This window comes from Odocoileus virginianus, chromosome 18 (assembly GCF_023699985.2).
Source record: "Odocoileus virginianus isolate 20LAN1187 ecotype Illinois chromosome 18, Ovbor_1.2, whole genome shotgun sequence".
Classification (NCBI taxonomy): domain Eukaryota; kingdom Metazoa; phylum Chordata; class Mammalia; order Artiodactyla; family Cervidae; genus Odocoileus; species Odocoileus virginianus.
In genome coordinates, this window is record NC_069691.1 from 21,930,259 (window position 1) to 21,952,209 (window position 21,951).

General features: G+C 40.6%; 1 long non-coding RNA gene across 1 annotated transcript in view; it reads left to right on the forward strand.

Annotated features, from left to right (window-relative positions):
• Positions 1–21,951, forward strand: part of LOC110125811 (uncharacterized) — a 75,499-nt gene that overhangs the window by 9,294 nt on the left and 44,254 nt on the right. Inside the window, exons 3-4 of the long non-coding RNA XR_002310189.2 lie at positions 15,273–15,477; positions 16,208–16,380. This is a non-coding gene — a long non-coding RNA (uncharacterized lncRNA). The remainder of the gene's footprint in view (positions 1–15,272; positions 15,478–16,207; positions 16,381–21,951) is intronic.

Consider the following 21,951-nt stretch of genomic DNA (forward strand, 5'->3'; position numbering starts at 1 on the left):
ATGGGTACTTGTAATAACAAACTAAGCCCAAATTGGAATTCTCCAGGCCAGAGTACTGGGGTAGGTAGCTGTTCCCTTCTCCAGGGGATCTTCTCAACCCAGGGATTGAACCCAGGTCTCCCACATTGCAGGCAGATTCTTTACCAAGTGTGCCACCAGGAACTGGTTAATTTTTTTTCAGACCCTTTGGTGCCCAGTGTCTCACACAGTCCTTGTAGCAGCAGCCACCTGAGGTGCGGATGAAAAGTACCGGATAGGGTACCTGCAAGGATGGACCAGGAAGCTTGAGAACCAGTGGGACTTGTTTCTGGTCTTTCTTACTTTGAATGTGAAGTCACTCAGTCGTGTCCGACTCTTTGCGACCCCATGGACTATAGCCTCCCAGGCTCCTCCGTCCATGGGATTTTCCAGGCAAGAGTACTGGAGTGGGTTGCCACTTCCTTCTCCTAACAGATTAAATCTTATCATAATTACAGAGGGCAATTGTCTTCTAGCTGATTAATTTCTATTTCCCACTGTACTTTTTTCCATATTAGTTTACGCAATCTTAAATAGCTTTTTCCTTTCCTTGAGTATACAAAACTATTTCTAAAATCTTCAGTCCTGGGAATTTATATTAAAACATTTTGATCCTTTTTAACATAAGAAATGTTGTTTTAAATTCACAATTTGTCAGTAAAGTATTCATGATGAAATTTCTTACCAGTGTGAACGAGAAGGCTCTATTATAAGGTTATCAGTTGTCAGGCCATGATATGTCTGGTTGTTATGCACAGTAAAGTAGGTTTAGCAAGCCTAACATAAATATTTCTAAATTTGAGGGTTTTTTCTCTTCCTTTCCCAGGTTTTCATAATTGGTTCTCTAGGATATGGCTTATACTGTTGCCCAAGATGTTTCACATTTAGTCTTTACTGAGATAAAATTTAGATTGTTCCAAAACAATGATCAACTTATGCCTTTGGTCTAATTTACCAAATGATTATATATTTTATACTAACACGACAATGGGGAAGATATGTGCATAAAACATTGTGAAAATAAGATGTACAGTATTACTTTGGGAGTAAGACAAAAACTGCACCTGAATCTAATCTCTCAGCCCAGTGAGAGAATCTAGAATCTCCTGTCTGCCCATCACAAGTGTCAGGATCTTACTTTTTTTTTTTATCTTGAGCATTGTCAACATGCAGGTTAAGTAGGTCAATTAGTTCTGAGCTGAATGCGCCACCACAAAGACCTGAGATTGCCCAGGTTGATGCTTTTTCAAGGAGCCGCCATGCTCAGCAATGATGTTATGAGTTTGTATTGGTTAGTTTGCTCATTTATTAAAAATTCACTGAGCACCTTCTATGTGCAAGGCACTGAACTAGACACCAAAGATAGAGTGATGAACAATATATACAAATGTCAGCTCTCACTGAGCTTACATCTGGTGTGGGAGAGAAGTATTAATTAATTATAAAATATTCAATTGCAATTGTGAAAGTGGTTCCAAGGAAAAAGCACAAGGGGAGTAAGGAACCCAACTTAATCTGAAGCATGGATGTGAGACTTCAAAGCCCTTTGGAGATGGGACTGTACTAGGCAGAGAGCTGATGAGAGACCATGTGGGATGGCTTTTGGGCAGAGTTGGCTGAGATCCAACCAAACTGCTCTAGGGCAACTTCCCTTCTGCTCAGCCTTAGTCTGGTGCCCTTTGGCACCTTCACCAGTCTCTGATCCAAAGAGCAATGACTAAGGCAGCACATTTGGCTTCCATTTGGCTTCACCTGATGGCAGTAGCTCAAGTCATGACAATTTAGGCAGGGAAGAATGAGTTTGGTTGACCTGTTTCAAAAAGAAGCATGTGTTTGCACCACACACCTAGGCTTTCATTTATCCTTACATTTTTTTCTTGTCCAGTAAGGAGACCCGGGTTCAATCTCTAGGTTGGGAAGATCCCCTGGAGAAGGGAAAGGCTACCCACTCCAGTATTCTGGCTTGGAGAATTCCATGGACTATACACTCCATGGGGTTGCACAGAGTTGGACATGACTGAGTGACTTTCACTCACTTTAACAATCTCAATAATTTAACTCAGTAACCCCAATAACTAGTTGCTACTTGACTTTCTGAGCATCTACTCTGTCACATGCCTTCTTTTATTTTTTTTTTATTTTTATTTTTTCCATTTATTTTTATTAGTTGGAGGCTAATTACTTTACATCATTACAGTAGTATTTGTTATACATTGAAATGAATTAGCCATGGATTTACATGTATTCCCCATCCCAGTCACCCCTCCCACCTCCCTCTCCACCCGATCCCTCTGGGTCTTCCCAGTGCACCAGACATGCCTTCTTTTAAACTATGAGATCTCATGTGAGCCTCAGCCACTTCCTGTGATAGAATCACTAGGTTCCATCATTACTCCATTAGGTCTGGGTTGTGGAGGGCTCTGTAGTAGGGTTCAGTGTGTTACTGACCAGGGTTCTTGGCTGCCTTAATAGAAGGATCAGAGGCCAGACAAGAAGTTCAGGCCAGACTTTATTGGAGCCCTAAGAAATTCAGGCCAGGCTTTGTGGCAGGGAAAATAAGAACAAACATGTTCCCTTGTTTGCTCTTTCCCTGAGTGGGGGCAAGCTTGGAGCTTATTCCTAGTTTGGGTTGAAGGTAGAGATGTGTCCAGGGGTCAGGCCAGAGAGATGGCTTAGGTGGTTTGCCCACCCCTTAGGTGATGTGTATAGGTGGCATCCGCAGTATCCTGCTTTTGTTCCCGGCTCTTCAAAAGTGGCAGTTGGTTTTTTTAGTCTCTTTGTATCTTTTATCCAACTGCATGCAGGCATTTTTAGTCCCATGTAGTTGCTTTGTATTTTGTTCCTGAGCAAGGTTTGTCCAGGTACAAGCATTGCAGCACTGCAACAAAGGGTCACAAGCCCTAGCCTGACTCAAGTGCAGGAAGCAAACTCTCCTCCAGGTATATCAAGCAGGAGATTTAGGATAACGAGTGAAGACTTTACAAAGTCACTGAAAGCGCTGGAGAAGAGGAAGCCACTTGGCTTTTGGTCTCCAGAATCCACTGGAGCTGAGATCTAGAGGTTGGCTGACCTGTCTGTCTGCCCCTGTTGTTTGTTAAGCTGTCACTGTTGTCCCTAACACTGTCCCCCTCCACCAGCTACAATAAAGTGTGGAGTCTGGCCCCTGCCAGCATTTGCTGGAGCCCACTTATTGTCCTGAAGTTCCGTGGAAAGATGGCAAAATGGAATTACCTTCTTTCCACTTCCCAAATCTCTCATGAATACACCTAACTGACAGAACCAATTCACATCCAGAAGCCTAACTCTGAGGATGCCAGGGAAATATATTCTCAGCTTTCCAACTTCTCCATAGAAGAGATGAAATAAGTTTGAAAAAGCCATTTAAATATTCAGCCAATACTGAAAGTGAAAGTCGCTCAGTTGTGTCCATCTCTTTTCGACCCCATGGACTGTAGCCAGCCAGGCTCCTCTGTCTATGGAATTCTCCAGGCAAGAGTACTGGAGTGGGCTGCCATTCTCTTCTCCAGGGGATCTTCCTGACTCAGAGATCGAACCCTGGTCTCCTGCATTGCAGGCAGATTCTTTACTGTTGAAGCCACCAAGGAAGTCCATTCAGCTCATAAAGCAGGCCCAAATCTGCATGATTTTTGCAATCCATTTTTTAAATTGAGGTCTAATTTTCATATGAAAATACATAGGTTTTAAGTGTACAGTTTAATATTTTGACAGATATCTGAATTTTTGTTACCTACACCCAAATCAAGATGCAGATTTCTATCATGACATCCTGTCCCCTTGTTCCTCTTCAGTCAGAGCTGATCACTACTCTGATTTCATTAGTTTACTTCATCTGATAATCACAAATCAGTATTACCTGTTCTGAGACTTAAAATAGGTATTAATAGAACTGTGCAATATATATTCTTCTGTGTCTGGCTTCTTTTGCTCAAAATTATATTTGAGAGATTCAATCATGTTAATATATCTATAGTTCTGTCCTTTTTAGTGCTGAGGAGTATTCCATTATATGAATATATCATAGCCAGTTAATATATGTTGACATTGTTTCCAGTTATAAACAATTGTTCCAGCTGTTTTAATAGCCATTGTTCTAGATATTATAAAAATAGCTGCTTAAGACTATTTTAAAAAATATATATATTTTCTCTATTTGACTGTGCCAGGTCTTAGTTGGGGCATGTGGAGTCTATTAATAGTTGCTTGACCAGGGATCAAACCTGGGCCCCTTGCAGTGGGAACATGGAGTCTTTGCCACTGGACCACCAGGGAAATCCCAAGACTTTTTTTTTTTTTTTTTTAATAAAAGTGCCTAGTATTTCTGATGCAGGTAGACCACATTTTAAGAAACACTGCTCTAATGCAGAAAAACTGATGCTTAGAAACGTTAAGTAAATTGTCCAAAGCCCCATAAGAAGTACTTGATGCCAGAGCCCAGGCTCTTCCTTCTTGCAGAATAGACCTTGGTGTAGCAGCTTGAAAAGTTGGCTGGAGACCTTTAGGACTGAAATGGAATTCTTCTGTGACAGAGTCAGAGAACGGCCTTGAAAATAAAGCATATGTTTCAATTACCAATTGCTGCATAACAAAACAACTAAATCTTTGGCTTAAACAATAGTTATTTTTTATGATTCTGTGGCAAGACTGGGAGGTTCTTCTGTTGATCTTGCCTGGGCTCTGTTATGGCTCCATTCTCCTGGGAGGACCACTAGATGCTGGGCTCAGCTGGACTTCTCTTTCCAGGAGCTTTCGTCCTTAAGGAGTCTGGATCAGGCTTCCCCGTGTGGCAGTGACAGTATTCCAAAAGACTACATCGAAATGCACAAGCACTCATCAAGTCTGTGTTTGCACTGTGTTTGATAATGTCCACTGGCTAAAACTAAGTCGTGTGGCCAAACTCAGAATCAGTGTGGGAGGGGGCTATCCTCGTAATGGTGTGATTCTTCAGGGACTGTTAGTGTAACAGTCTATCATAGCCTGGAAGTTTATATTTCAGAGGCAGTAGGGAGCTAGAGAGGGTAGAACTAGGGAATTAATAAAGATTAAAGAAATTTCAATAAAGTCAGAATAGGTTAAAAGAAATACTTTATGAAGGAAGGGCCAGCATTCTTCCTGGTCATCTTTGTGGCTACCACAGCACTCAAGGAAGAGTTTTACACAAGGTAGGTGCAAAGAGTCAGACACAACTGAGCGACTGCACTGAACCGAACTGAGGTGCTCAGGAATATTTTCTAAATTGAATCAAAGTATCTCTGATACTCTTAAGTGTTAGAACCTAGAGGAAGGATGGCTAAATGATAATGCACTAAAGGAAGCCAGATTTCTTTTTTTAATTGAAGTATAGTTGGTGTACAATATTATATGTTACAAGTGTATAATATGGTGATTCACAATTTTAAAGGTTATACCCCATTTATGGTTATTACAAAATATTCACTATATTCCCCACTTGTACAGTATATCCTTGTAGCTTAATTAATTAATTTAAAAAATTATTTTTTCCATACCACATGGAATGTGGGATCTTAGTTCCCTGACCAGGAATCGAACCTATGCCCCCTGCAGTGGAAGTGCAGAGCCTTAACCACTGGACTGCCAGGGAAGTCCCTTTTGTAGCTTATTTTATACCTAATAGTTTTTGCCTCTTACTCCCCTGTCCTTATTTTTCCACTCCCATCTTCCCCTTCCCTACTGGTACCCACTGATTTGTTCACTAATCTCTGAGTCTGAGAAGCCAGACTTTTTAAAGTGTGAAATGAAGACAGACATGATAGAGAATATGAAAACAAACTTGTTCCATAATCAAACTGTATGTCTACCATTTAAATCAATGTTTATGGTTTGTTTATTTCAACCAATGCTACGCAAAGGACTGGAGATGTGTTTCTCAAAATGTGGGTCACCAGAGCATATGGTATACACCCAGACAGTTGGTTAGAAATGGCTGAGAGAGGTGTCTAAGTGGACAAGGCTAAGACAATTTCCTTGGTTCCATGATCTTCCCCGAACTTGTAGGGGGAATCTCAAAGTCACTGCCTACCCTAATAGGGGACAGTAGATATATGTGCCCTAACCATACCATCTTACCCTTATCACTTCAATGCAGGATAGAACTTTCAACTGCCAGCACCTGGATGTTCTGCCTGAGAGCTCTCTCTGTCCATTCCTCAGCCAAAGATTAGCAGATGTTGGTGTAGAACATTAAAACCAAACCAATTTTAAACCTACAAAGAGGCAAAGATTGCCCATTATTCCACTAATCAAAATACAAGTTCTGTTGAAAATACAAAAGAACAACAACAAAAAAAGTCTTTCTAATGCCCTTCCAGTCAGAAATGTTCAGTGAAGGTTACAGACCTCCTCCTTCCTTACATTTCTGAAATTGCTTTCAAGATAATGATCTGGCTCCAATGTTGTTTTCCTCCAACCCACTTTCTGCACATGAATGACCTTTGAAATATAAACATGATGATTAAGCTTTGTGAAAACAGAGATGCGGTCTCTCAGTCTCCACTGTAACTTTAGAACCTAGCAATGCCTGCTCATAGGAGGTACTCAGTAAATATTTATTGACTAGATATTATTGGAAACTTCTAAGTCATGAACAAGTTATATCCCAGTTTCTCTTGTAAGGAGGCCCTGTGGAATTTGGAAGATGTTTGGCCATCACAATAATAGGTGATTTTTAGCTTGTAGTCTACTAGCATATAAAAAACAAATTCACCTATGATATAGTTTAACAGTAGTCTCAGCTTTCCTAGTTCCTTTGAGCAGGAGAGCCTACAGCGAAGGAAGGAAAAAGAAATGGAAGAAGGATAGGCCTTAGGAGTCATTTGGAATTCAATAAGTTATCATTAACATCCTCTATTTTCATACTTTCACCTTTTCACTTCTCTGCCATTTATGAATGCTTTCTCTGTTCCTTTTCCCCACCAGGCCTTCCCCCAAGTACAGTAACCCCCTTGCCACCGGGTCCTCTTAATGCCAGTCACAGTCCTGTTCCCTGAGTGTAAGTAATTTCAGGTATTAAGAGGAAAGTGGCCTGATTAAGGAAATTCACACTCAAGATGAATGTTTCTTGGTTCTTTAACCTTCCTAAAGGTATTTTCAATTTTCTAAAGTCAACTTACAGTAAATCAGTCTCTAATTAGTGGAATTCACTGTAGCAAGATAAAAATGAAAAAAAAAAATGGTGAAAGATGTTTTGGAGCAGCGTTCTCACCAAGACTCTTCAGTCTTTTTTCAGACTACACCCCCTGCCCCCTGGAGTAAATCATTCTGCATTTCTATAACTTCATGTTCTTTAAAGATCCCGCCCCGCCTCTTTCCACTCAACTGTTCCCATAGGCCTGGGTGGGGAAGGAACATTTGAATAAACGCAGCCATAAGTGGGAAGGCCTACAAAGTGGACCCATCACTGACATCCATGATGGCCTTGCCCAGCAATGTGCACCTTTGAAATCGTTCTGCCTGTGGGGACACTGGAACCAAACCTAACATCAAACTGCGGTCAGTACTCAGAGAACAAAAACGGGGATAACTTGGAGGGAATTTCTAACTGGACAATCTGGGGTTTTCCATCCTGACATTTGTATCCTCTTTAATTCTGTGTTACTCAAATACATTTATATTTGGCTACTGCAAAGAACTCTGTGACCAGGGGATTTCTGCTTTTATAGCTATAGGAGAGGAATTGGATTAGAAAGGATTAAAGTGGTAGTTAACCCAATGTCACACAGCTGTTTATAAAAGAGCACATTTTCAACTTCCTAATTGTTCTTTCGTTCCAAAGTAGATGCTTCATATCCCTTAAAATATAATTCAGTCGCTCAGTCATGTCTGACTGTTTGCAACCCCATGGACTGCAGCATGCCAGGCTTCCCTGTCCATCACCAACTCCCAGAGATTGCTCAGACTTATGTCCAACGAGTCAGTGATGCCATCCAACCATCTCATCCTCTGTCATCCCCTTCTCCTCTTGCCTTCAATCTTTCCCAGCATCAGGGTCTTTTCCAATGAGTCAGTTCTTTGCATCAGGTGGTTAAAGTATTAGAGTTTCAGCTTTAGCGTCAGTCCTCCCAATGAATAGTCAGGGTTGATTTCCTTTAGGATAGACTGGTTTGATCTCCTTGCAGTCCAAGGGACTTTGAAGAGTCTTCTGCAACACCACAGTACAGAAGCATCAATTATTCAACACAGTTTTCTTTATAGTCCAACTCACATCCATATGGAAAAACCATAGCTTTGACTAGATGGAACTTTGTCATCAAAGTAATGTCTCTGCTTTTTAATATGCTATCTAGGTTGGTCATAACTTTTCTTCCAAGAAGCAAGTGTCTTTTAATTTCATGGGTGCAGTCACCATGTGCAGTGATTTTGGAGCCCAAGAAAATAAAATATAAGGGTTCCCCTAATAAGCTTGAAGTATAGTTCTTTTCTCTTGTCAGAGAAAAATAATAAATTTATATTTGTAACTTTTCTGAGTTGGCATGAGATAGCATTTCTCAAAGTATATTGTTCCACTGAACACTAGTTAATTTTAAAAAAGGTTTCAAACACAAAATTCCAGTGTCTGGCATCTTATAGTCTTATAATACACATTAGCATATTAAAGGTTCTGGGACGTCTTGCAACAAATAAAACCAAAGTTTGTTGAAATCAGCAATCTCCAAATTTATTTGGTTAAATTTTACCTGTCTTCCCTCCTTCCTCCCTTCCTTCCTCCCTCCCTGTGATGCACAGTTGTAAAAATGATACATTTGGGGAAATACTGGATCAAGGTAAACAGAATCGAAAATCAGTCTATGCTGGGCCAGTCATTTTCTTCTGAGATCAAGAGCTTTCTTATTGCTTTGGCTGTCTCTGTTATGGACAGTATGACCAAACGATGACACTAAGGTATATAGTCAGTTTGTATCTTTGGGAAGGCTTTGCATTTAGCACATATCTATTTGCTGTCCTTTCACTGCATAAAAGACACCTTGGTATTATGGGGAATAGGTATATTGGCCTCAATTGCATGTAAGGGAGATTAGCAGGTAGAATGTATTTCTGTTGCTTTTTAAGTAAGTTTGAAATTTGGTAGTTGAAGTCCTCCAACTTTGTTTTGCTTTTTTTTTTCCTTCAAGATTATCTTAGCTTTTCTAGAATTTTTTTCATTTGTGTATATATTTTGAAATTAGATAGACAATTTCTACAAAAATAAGCCTGGTAGGAATTTGATAGTGATTGCATTGAATCTCTTGATAGTTTGGGGAGGGGTGATGCCTTAATGATAACTGCATTTTACAGTTCATGAACATGTTGTGGTATAATAAATATTTATTTGGTTTTTGTCTTTGGTTACTGGCACAAGAACTTCTACAGAGGGATGAGTGTCTTTGCATGCTAATGGGATGACTGGTGGCTCGGGGCCTCTAGATAGCTTCAGAATGGAAATTTGATGCCAGAAAAACTAAAACATGTTTAGAGGGTTGGAATTTTAAGCCTCTCCCCACCTCTCTCTGACCCTCCAGAAGAGGAGGGGAAAGTGATTGAGTTAATCACCAGTGGCCAACGGTGATCAAGTCAATTGTACCTATTTAATGAAACCTCTACAAAAGCCCCTCAACTATAGGGTTTGGAGCGATTCCAGGTTGGTGAACACATCCATGTGCCAGAAGGGTGGCACACACCAGCTCCCTGGGGACAGAAACTCCTGTACTAGGAGCTGTCCTGAACCTCAACCTATGTATCTTTTCATCTGGCTGTCTGTTTGTATCCTCTATAATATTCTTTACAATAACCTAGTAATAGTAAATGAGGTGCTTTCCTGAGTTCTGTGAGCCCTTGTAGTAAATTATCAAACCTAAGGAGGAGTTCAGTGGGAATCACCAATTTATAGCAAGTTGGTCAGAAGTAGGGGAGGCCTGGGACTCTAATTAGTGTCTGAAGCAGGGGCAGATTGAGCCATTAAGCTGTTAACTCTGGGTATTTAGTGTCAGCATTGAATTGAATCATTGGACACCCAGTTGGTGTCTGAAGAGTTGGAGAATTGTTGTTGGTGTGAAACAAACTATTACACCCCCCCTTTCTTCTCACTTTATGCTTGAGTGATTTTATCTACTCCAATGTCTTCATCTGTCATCTAAATGCTTATTCTTCTCAACATTTCATCTCCACTCCAGATCTCACTCCTGAGATCTAAATACACATAATCCAACCATCTTCACTTGAGGTAGATTCCAAACAGATAAGCTAAAGCCAGAAGTGCTGAATATAGACTTTAGCTACAGTTCCCACTCCAAACCTAACTCCTGAGATCTAAACGTATGTATCCAGCCAACTCTCTTCACTTGAGGTAGATTCCAAACAGATAAGCTGAAGCTAGAAGTACTGAATACAGACTTTAACTACAGTTCACTGAAGGAGAGGCGGATTTGACATGAAGTTCATCTAAGTTAAGGGCTTCCCTGATAGCTCAGTTGGTAAAGAATCTGCCCGCAATTCAGGAGACCCCAGTTCTATTCCTGGGTCAGGAAAATCCCCTGAAGAAGGGATAGGTTACCCACTCTAGTATTCTTGGGCTTCCCTTGTGGCTCAGCTGGTAAAGAATCCACCTGCAATGTGGGAGACCTGGATTTGATCCCTGGGTTGGGAAGATCCCCTGGAGAAGGTAAAGGCTAGCCACTGCAGTATTCTGGCCTGGAGAATTCCATGGACTCTATAGTCCATGGGGTTGCAAAGAGTCGGACATGACTGACTGACTTTCACTCAGCTAAGTTAATTGAGAAAATAAATAAATCAATAAAATTCAGAGGAATATAGCTGAATCAAGAAACTGTACAGTGTTCTTAATGCCCATATAAAGTCCAAATTAAAAAAAAAAAGATTAATTTGTTTGACTGCACTCCTAGTTGCAGCATGTGGGATCTTCAGTCTTCATTGTGGCAAACTCTTAGTTGAGACATGTGGAATCTAGTTCCCTGACCAGGAATTGAACCCAGGCCCCCTGCATTGGGAGCACCGAGTGTTAGCCATTGGACCACCAGGGAAGTCCCTAAAATCCAAAATTTTTAGCCACATAGGAAAACTTTATTCCATACTCAAGAAAAAAAGAGAATCAATGGAGACTAACCTTCAAATAACTCAGACATTAGATTTGGAAAATACATATTTAAAAGTAGCTATTAAATTCCATATATGTGTGTTAGTATAGTATTTAGAAAGATGGTAACGATAACCCTATATGCAAAACAATAAAAGAGACACAGATGTACAGAACAGACTTTTGAACTCTGTGGGAGAAGGCGAGGGTGGGATGTTTCTAGAGAACAGCATCGAAACATGTATATTATCTAGGGTGAAACAGATCACCAGCCCAGGTTGGATACATGAGACAAGTGCTCGGGCCTGGTGCACTGGGAAGACCCAGAGGGATGGGGTGGGGAGGGAGGTGGGAGGGGGGATCGGGATGGGGAATACATGTAAATCCATGGCTGATTCATGTCAATGTATGACAAAAACCACTACAATATTGTAAAGTAATTAGCCTCCAACTAATAAAAATAAATGGAAAAAAAATTAAAAAAATAGAAGTAGCTATTATAACTATTATAACAACAAATAGAAATAAATAAAAATATGCTCATTATAGAAGAACAAATAGAAAATCTCAATAGAAAAATAGAAATTATAAAGCAAAATGAAACTGCTAGAACTAAAAAATGTAATATCTTAAATAAAAATTTACTGGAAATATTAACAGCAGAATAGAGATGGCAGAAGAGTCAGTTAACAATTTATTTCTTAAAAAAAAAGCTGTGGTGCTAGCACATTGATGGGGTCCTGCGTGGGCCCTTCTTTCTGAATTTAGCAATGGACCTTTTTTGTGGGGAGGTGTGTGAAAGAATACACAGACTTTGAATGTTTTGTTTTATAAAGCTCTTAGATCATGCATCCCATCTCCTTCACATACATTTTATGCTTTCTTTTTCTCATCCAGATTGTTCTTTTTCTCTTTTCCATACAGCAGAACCTGCTTGCTTTAACCTCTTTACAGCTTTTAATTTTGTGAATTTCTTTTTTGGAAGAGACTTCCTATGGAATTTGGAGGGGCGGGGCTAGGAACAGTAGAACCCTAGGTAGGCAGTGGAAGCGGCTTTTCCTGCCTCTGCCCTTCCGGAAGCAGAGCCTTGACCTCGGCTGACCAAGGAGACAGATCCACAGCCTTTGGAAGCCATCTTTGATCCACAGTGGGATGAAGACTAGGTTTTCCCTGGCAAGTTCCAGAGGAACAGACCTACTGACTTGTAATTCTTCTCACTGCTGAGGCCAGCACCACACCCTCTGAGAAGGCGTCTTCCCCAGCTACAGCGTTTCAGGAACACCTGCTTTTCTGCTTCCCTGAAGATCTTTTCTGCCCTGGGTCTCAGGGCCCCCGTCTTCCCTGTCGCATGTCGTTGCCATGCTCAGAGCCCTTGCATTGGTGACCTTGCTGAATCCACTTAGGTTCCTTCCCCAGTGGGGACCATCAGCTGCTTCGCCTTTGGACCAGTGACTCTCGGAGAGGTGCTTTGTCCCCTGGAGGCCGTTTTCACGGCCGTGTCTGGGCGTGAGGCTGTGTGCTGCCGCCCATCCTACAGCGCCCAGGGGAGACCTGGCTTCCTACCACAGAATCCGCTGACTCAGGATGTCAGTAGTGCCCGGCAAGGAGACCTCGATGAAGGCGGTGTCGAGCCCGCCTGTGTACCAGAGGACTTGGTCAACTCCCAGCCCTGGACACAGTGCCTTTGGACCCTCAGGCAGCTAGTTGAGACAGAGAACTGAGGTTCTTGAATTTTCCTCAGGCGCTGACCTTTGGCACCTCTGTGTATACAGCGAGGGCTGCCCCGAACACGGGCACACACACATTGAGGGGATGAGGCGGGGACTGGTCTCTGTGCGCTAGGCGGGGTGGGAAAGGACAGAGTTCTTTGTTACTGTCCAGAGCATTTGGGCCCCTTTCCCAGAGAATCAGGATGTCAAACATAGTTTTCCTTGTGGAAGGGCAGCAGGGAGCTAGGAGAGAAAAGAGCAATACATCCCATCTCCGTATTCCCGAGCTCAGGAGCCCTTCAGCAAGGTTCTGTTTTGCTCTTTCAGCCCCATCTCCTTCCGCAAGACCTGACCGCGCGCCTGCAGACGGGGCGGAGGAAGCCTTTGCGCTCCGCACCTCCTCTTCCCAGTCACTCCCTTCTGCGCGGAAAGGAGACTGCCGCCCCCCTTCTCTTGCAGGCCAGGTGCGTTTCCCCCAGACAGACAGCCCGCCCGATGACGGAATGGAGGACGGGGAGAAGCTGTGATGTCAGTTGTGCAGAGCCTGGGCCCAGCTTTCCCTTCCCTTCACCCGTCCCAGGGTGGAGAGTTCTGATGCTCCCGTCCTGGGTGTCCCCTTGTGCATCCCGAGGGTGCGGCGTGGAGGTAGCGGACGGTAGGTAGGGATGGTGGGTGACAGGGGAAATAGCAAAGACAAAACGGCCACAGTTTTCTCACGGGTACGTCCCACCTCAGGAAGGGTTTATCTGATTTCAAACAGCCCCAAGTCCAGTAACCTTCCGGGAGGGTTTGCCTGGGCAGGCAGCTCTTGTTCCTGAGTCTCTAGTCCTTAGTCAGGAAAGTACAACATAGATCTCGTCAGGGGCCTTGAAGAAAAAGAAAAAACTCTAGACTCCTGTTCATTTAATTAATAGTAGTTTGGGGGAACCTTGCTTTGCTAGGAGGTTTAGTGAAATGATTCCCTGGTGGCTCAGAGGTTAAAGCATCTGCCGGCAATGCGGGAGACCCAGGTTCGATCCCTGGGTCGAGAAGATCCCCTGGAGAAGGAAATGCCAACCCACTCCAGTACCCTTGCCTAGAAAATTCCATGGATGGAGGAACCTGGTAGGCTACAGTCCATGGGGTTGCAGAGTTGGACACAACTGAGCAACTTCACTTAGAGAAATGAGGGCCTTTCCTGTGAAGAAGCTGTTGTTGACATTACTGCTGCCCCTTTTCTGCCTTTCAGAATTCTTGGTTCTACTTTCTCTATTTAAATGTTTAAATGGCTTTTACTTTGCATTGTTTTGCTTTAAAATTGTAAAGTTACCTTGTGGGCTTCCCTGGTGGCTCAGAGGTTAAAATTGTGAAGTTAAAAAAAAAAAAAAAGAAGAAGAGTCAGTTAACTTGAAGATATACCAAATATCAGTCAATCATGTACTCATTCCTGAACCAATCACTGATTGGCTTATACTAATTAGCTCACCTCTGGGGTCACAAGTTATCCATGAGGATACCTGAACAGAATTGGAATTCACTTAGAAACGATGAAGGGGAGAAAGGATTCTGGCAAGACAATAGACAGTATTCACTTTCCTGTGCTTTGTTTTTCTTATTCATGAAAGAGTGATAACAATCATACGTACTTCACAGGATTGATTTGAGGATTAAATAAGGTAATTCAGGTCCTCAGTACATGGCCAGCACATAGTAAAACCTCAGTTGATGTTAGCTCTTACTTGTAGTGTTTGTATGGCTTCCATCTTTGCTATCAGGCCTAGGAAGTTCTTTCCCTCCCTAAGATAATATATTCACTCATATTTGCTTTAACAGTATTATGTTTTACATTTACATCTTTCTCAAAGTTTGTTTCATTGTGGTAAGAACACTTAGCATGAGATACATCCTTTTAAAGTTTTAATTTTATGATACAGTTTGTTACCTTAGATAAAATGTTGTATAGCAGAGCTCTAGGATTTATTCATCTTGTTTAACTGAAACTTTATACCCACTGATTAGCATCTTCCCATTTCCTCCTCTCAACCACCAGTTGATTCTATAGTTCTATGAAATTGACTATTTTCAGTACCTCACACAACGAATCATGCAGTATTTGTCCTACTGTGAGTGGCATAATATTTCACTTCACATAACTTAAAAGTCACACAGCCAGGAACTGACTGAATTAACATTTGAATCCCAGTAGTTCAACCTGAAGCCTAGAAATTTAATGGAATATGATATAAAATAGTTTTTACTATGTATACTGGCCATTTCTAAAACAGGAGTATCGAGAAAGCCAGATGAGTTATTGTATAGAAGCTCTGTAAAGGACTACATAGTGTTGGTGAGCAGGGATTCAGCCTCACTGCTTGCCAGAATGTAACAAGGAAATACAGCCAACATCTAGCCCACAACTGCCCAGCAGCCTTCTTTCACCCTTATTCCTCTATTTCTTTCAGTCCCTGTCATTTAAACTGTGCTGCTTGATTGCCCACGTGGAACCCCCTCAGCTAATCCAACAGTACAAGATACCTCCCCAATCCTGCCAAAGAATTCAGCAAAAAGCCTGCTTCCTATTCTCTGGGGATGAAATAGGATGGATTTCATACCTGAAAGATGAAAGAGATTTGAATCCAAACACAAATAGTAGCTCTCAGTCACTTGGTAATTAATTGGCCATTTCTTCTTTCTCTCTCACTCACTCTTTTTCCAGCAAGTAGACAGATATGGTTAACCTTACAGGTTGAGTAAAGTTGGATGTAGAGACAGAAGTTTAGATAATTGCTAATGTAAGCCAGCTAATTTTAGTTTAAAATTTTATGGGAAGGAAATGTTTTTAAGTACAATACTGCTATTGCTGAAGAGTTCGGAACATCTCATTAGGTAATGCTAAAAGCCATCCACTCCTTCGTCATCTTCTGACGATAGTCTTTCTTCAGAGTATTTGACTTATTGCTCCTGAAATGTGAAAGAAATAGAAAACTTGCCCACTTCTAAACACAGACTTCTGTGGTTAAGACTTGGCGTGGTGAAGAAATGGATCCCTGACAGGAATGGGAGCTGGGAATTTCCAAATCTGATAAATTCCAGTGAATGAATGCTCAGGAGTTATGAGTGGCTCCCCAGTGGGAAAAAAGCTGTTGGGATTACTGACCACAAAAAGGAAAATTTCAAAATTTCCAATTATTTGTCACTTTAGATTGCTTTCTGTCTTTGGGAAATTCACTCTTACTAGCACTAAAGGCAATTTCTAAGTAAAAAAGGGGGAAAAAAAGGAGATGCCACTTTGGAGGATGTCATTGCTTCATCCTTCAAATAACCACATGGCAGAATATGCAGCAATATCCTTGTTAGGAAATTCTGCTCAAAACACCCTATGCTTCTCTACATGCAGACTGGAACTCTGCTGAGACTGGCAAACCCATCACCTGACAAAGTTCACTCACAGTGAGCTCCAAGGAAAAGTTGGAACCTAACATCAGCTTTTGGAGTTGGAGTTGCCTAACTCAGAAGTCAAAAAATCTCATGGGTGTTTCTGACTGAGCTCCAAACCCTGAAGCAAAGCAAGTAAGTGCTGGAGTCATAAGCTCTTTATTTTCTGGTTCTTAACACACTTCTCCACAGGTGATTTCATAATATAATGGGGTTATCTGATTAATAACTATATGTACATCTCTTGGGAAAAAAGTCTATTCATATAAGTCATAAAAATAGTCTATTCATATAATTCAAATAGTCTATTCATATATATTATTATTAAGTAATAATAATGGTGTTGGGATTATTATTTGTGTTGGGATTAAGACTCATTACTTAATAAATATTAGTAAATTAAGGAAAAGTGTGCAGTTTATACCATCAGCATAATGTAATACTCATTTGAAAATGAATACGCTTTAATTTGAATAACTGCTTAAAAAGGCTAATTTAAGATTAGATTCACTTACTATTGTGAGGTAGAAAACTGAGAGAAGTTATATCAGTTTTCATAACCTAAGAATCACATGCCATCTCTGAATGATCACATATTTTAAATAGCTTTTTATAAGTAAAGTGTCATTATAAATTATTAAAGGTCACTAGCCAGTTCCAAAGGTAGATGCTTTCCCAGAGTATGTCTACTTTCTAGGCTTTTGAAGGGGGAGATGTTGGGTTTATTCATTTCATTAAAAATGGTATTTATTCTGTTTTCTAATTTAAAAGGAATGCATAAAAAATTAAAACAATTTAATGAAAGGAATACATGTTCATTCTTTTAAAAATTTCTAGGAAAGCTGCAGTTGACATCTTTGTACTTTTGTGATTAGGTTCATGTATTAATACGTCTGTAAGAATAATCCTTGTGTCAAAGAGCACATGCATTTAAAATTTTAAAGCTGTTGGTCAAATTGCCTTCTACAAAAGGTTAACCAGTTTCCAGTCCTATTGCCATATATGAGACTCTTCCCTTTAGGCCTTTTCTTTTCCTGTTTATAGGTATGAGCATATGGATCTCCATAGATAGGTAATTAGACTTATTGTAAAAAAAAAATTATACTATCAGTATTGTTCTGAAATCTCCCTCTAGTATTTGAGTCATAAGCTTGTTTAGTCATCATTTTCAATTTTTATGTATAGAATCATTCATTTGCAGGAGCTGTAGCCTACTTCAACCACTGTTATTGCCAATGCTGGGTATTGGAACTATGGATTTGGACTAACCTAAACATATCTTTGAAGAAATTGTCTCTTGGGTGAAGACAGAAATGAAATGCTTTTTCCCTAGAAATAAGTAAACAAATACTTTGAAATAGTTGGCTAAGTTATCCTTCTGAAAGTTAACTTTCAGTTATCTTTTAGAACCTAATTAAATTATTAAAATGACATTCAAACCCTATAGGCTTGGGCTGCTATAGTGAAATGCCACAAAAATGGGTGGCTTAAAAAACAGCAATTTCTTTTCTCACAGTTCTGTTGACTGGAAGTTTGAGATCACGGTGCCAGCATGGTCATCATCTTGTGAGAACGCTCCCCCCAGACCCAGCAATTCCATTCCTATATATTAATATTTACTTAGCAGAAATGTGGGCTTTCCTGGTGGCTCAAACTGTAAAGAATCTGCCCGCAGTGGGGGATACCCAGGTTCGATCCCTGGATTGGGAAGATCCTCTGGAGAAGGGAATGGCTACCCACTCCGGGAGAATTCCATGGACAGAGGAGCCTGGCGGGCTACAGTCCATGGGATTGCAGAGAGTCAGACACGACCGAGTGACTAGCACACTTTCAAGGACACAGCAGAAATGCGTATCCACATGTACCAACAGACGTACAAGAATTTATTGCAGCACTGTTTGTAATGGCCCTTAATTGGAAAGAATGAACAAACCAAAATATAGTGCCAAACTAAATTTCACAAACAGGATGTTGAGCAAAGAAAGGCAGATACATAATCTATATTGTTTAGTGTCAAGATATTGGCTCACCTGTGGAAAAGAGGTAGAGTCTGGGGAAAAAAACATGAAAGGGATTCTGGTATGTTGGGTTGTTCTACTTCCTGATATGATTGGTTACCTAGTTATCATAAGTTCACTATGTGAAAACTCCTGAATACTTAACAATTTTTACAGTTTTTGTATGTATGCTTCTGTGCGTGCGTGCTCAGTTGTGTCTGACTCTTTGCAACCCCATGAACTGCAGTCCATCAGGCTTCTCTGTCTGTTGGATTCTCTAGGCAGGGATACTGGAGTGGGCTGCCATTTTCTACTCCAGAGGATCTTTCCAACCTAAGGATTGAATCTGTGTCTCTGGCATCCCCTGTATTGGCAGGCAGATTCTTTACCACTCTACCACCTAGGAAGCTCTTGTATGTGCGCCGTCCATCATTAATTATATACAGATTTCTAAGCCCTATCTGAGACCTACCAAATTAGAATTTTTAAAAGTTCCTCAGGATTTTTTGGAAACTGCTGCTTTTCTAGAAATAGCATTTTAATTGTCCTTCTCAAGACCTAATATTTCCTTTGTGCTGGGAAGGAATCATTGTGGAGAACATTAATGCTCTAGGGGTTCGTTGTGGAGATGCTCAGAGAAAGCCATTGGCAATCTACCAGATTGACTGCCACAGTCTAATCTCGTTCCTGCTCAAATAGACTTCTGCTCAGAGAAGCATAAAGAAATAGGTGGGTAAAGAGGTGAATGTGACAGGTTTTACTTAGGTGACTAAGTGGTTATGTTTTTACACTAAATTGTCATATTGAAGCAAACAAGAGAAGTGTAGCTTCAAAGCAGATGAGATCAGAAGAATATACCTAGTATCTCGTAAGGATTTTGCCTCAATATTGACAAATTATGATATGCAGAGCTGATATCATGAGACTAGTTGTGTTACTTTGGTTTCTTATCATTCACGGAATCATGTTAAACAGGAAGGGAACAAATATCACTTTTGGAAATATGTTAAAAGAGAAAATATGATAGTCATGAATCCAGGAGGGAAAACATTATTTGACAATCAGAGTACGTTTAGCTTCTTAGTTACCAGGGAAAGAATTTGGGGTATTAAAGAGACACTAAACATTATTAGATTTTATTTGACCCTCTTTCTCTTTTCTTTCTTTCTCTCTCTTTTTTTTTTTTTTTGTTGAATTTTGCCAGTGAGATGGCTACTAATAAAGTATAGTGACTTATAATCTGTAAATTTGAGTGTTACTAAAGTATAACTATTGGATGGAGTCCTTCAATTTGAGGTAGGGGAAACCATAGTCAATTGTCATTCAAGCTTTTTTTAGTATAATCCTCCATAAGAAATATATTTTACATTGCGTTCTAACACACACACATATACCCCCCACGCGCTTGCGACAAAAGATTGATCAAAAATACTTACCTTACTACATGTGAGTAACTTTCTTATTTTCCACAATTTTAATACTGAAAATATATTAATGCTCTTCTCTTCTATCCTGTTTGACTTCTTAAAATATAATGATTGTGGTTCACTAAATTGATTTCATATTCCACTAATGACTTGTAAGATGCAGTTTAAAAAACATGTCTTAAACGTATCCAGTCCAACTCTAGAAACAGAAGCAAAGAGAAGCTAAGTGACGTACCCAATGGCACACAGAAAAGAATAAAACAGGAGAGACCTATATTTCCTCACACCAACTGCTTTCCCTTACAAAGCAGCTCAGTTTTTCCTGAAACTGATTTAGACAATTGCTTAGTCACAACATTCAGGTCATTATCATTCACTTCAGACTAAATTTATGTTCTTGTAATTTGGTGAATGACCTGTAACCTGCCCGAAGAGAGAGCTATTCATTGGGCCCCCATTTTAGGGAAACTGGTAGAAATGAAGTTTTTTTTTTTCCCCCATGTCCTAGTCAGGGAGAAGTGTAAATGTGGAGCTCTTGAGGGCTCAAAATTTGGAGTCACACAGACACGGTGTAGATTCCAGCTGCAACCCTCTCTAGTTTTGTGATCTGTGGGCAAGAAGCTTCTCTGACTCAACTGTAAAATGGAGATAACAATGATAATAACTGTAGAATTGAGTGAGGTCATTCATGTGGAGTATACATGTCTTATTGATAGTTACACAATATCTCAACGTGAAAAGTATGCAGTGTATGTTGGCATTGTGATGATGACAGTCAGCCCGGAAGTCTAGTCTAAGGGAGGATGAGGCCGTGCTGTGAGCAGAACCCTGAACATCCAGCAGAGACCAGTGGAAGCTACCTGCAGTTGAATAAAAGAGGGGGCACTGCTCGGTGTCCATCGCTTTCCAGTTCCACGAACAATGAATAAGATACTAACAAACCCGTGTATGGAAACTACTTAATGTTGATTTACAGTAGACATGATAATCGGTTCAGTCGCCCAGTCGCGTCCGATCTTTGCGACCCCATGGACTGCAGCACGCCAGGCCTCCCTGTCCATCACCAACTCCCGGAGCTTGCTCAGACTCATGTCCATCAAGTCAGTGATGCCATCCAACCATCTCATCCTCTGTCATCCTCTTCTCCTTGATAATAGCAATCAGTTAACAAATGATGGATTTAAATATAAACTGGCATATAGGGACTCGGTGATAAATATTCAGTTAAGTGGTCAACCCAGTGTCATCCTCTTCTTGATAATAGCAATCAGTTATTACAGACACAATAATAGCAATCATTAACAAATGATGGATTTAAATATGAACTGGCATATAGGGACTCAGTGATAAATATTCAGTTAAGTGATCAACTCAGAATGGACTTGATATGGAAAGAGACTGGACTTTCTTAAACAGGCAGACTATAGCAGATAGCTCTCTTCTGTTGCAGTCACCTTTCAGGGCAAATGATAACAAAATATCAGCTAGTTGAAATCCTCAGTCCTTTGACTAAGGGTTCGACCTGTTTCCCTCTTCCTCTTATCTTATTTACACTTCATCATAAGCACAAAGATCCAGCAGTGGCTACCTGCAGTGAGTCTGTGTCCAGTTGCCGTATAGATGGAGAACCTAGTAACAAACCTGCAACTGAAAGAATTTCATACTGAAGAGAGAATAGGTAAACAGTTCATAGACTAGCTGTATCATTATTATTCAAAGGGGAATCCAAGCCTTAGAAGAGTTTCCCAAATAGGCAACGGCCTCTGAACTTTTGTGTTTTGAGACACTGTGATAAGAAGCATGAGAGCATCTGTAGAAAATAATAAGCTTTAGTAATTGAGACAACTTTCATGACAATGAAAGAAGCAAATAATCCTTGTATTCCCAACTTGACCAGTTTTGGACAAAGGCAAAAATAGTCTAGGTAAGTATTAAAATAAGTCCAGTGTGTCTGAACTTCCTTGTCAGAAGTCACTGATGGTGTGAGGTCAGGAGTGTGACTAAAGTGCCCACATTCTTTTCAGGCCTCAAATCACATCATCACTATACCTGATAAGAGCATTGCCCCTCTTCAGATGTGCCTGGGCATTACTGCCGGTGCCACAGAGCTCAGTTCTGCCGCACAAGGGTCCTCTGACTCTCTAATCCTTCTTATGAGGGATGAACTCTGCCCTCTCATGTAACAATAATCTTGCATTGGGGTCTGTGCAAATGTTAGCTCAGAGAATCCTCATTCTTCCATTTTATAGACAAGGTAGTGAGGTTTAGTGACTCTTTAGGAG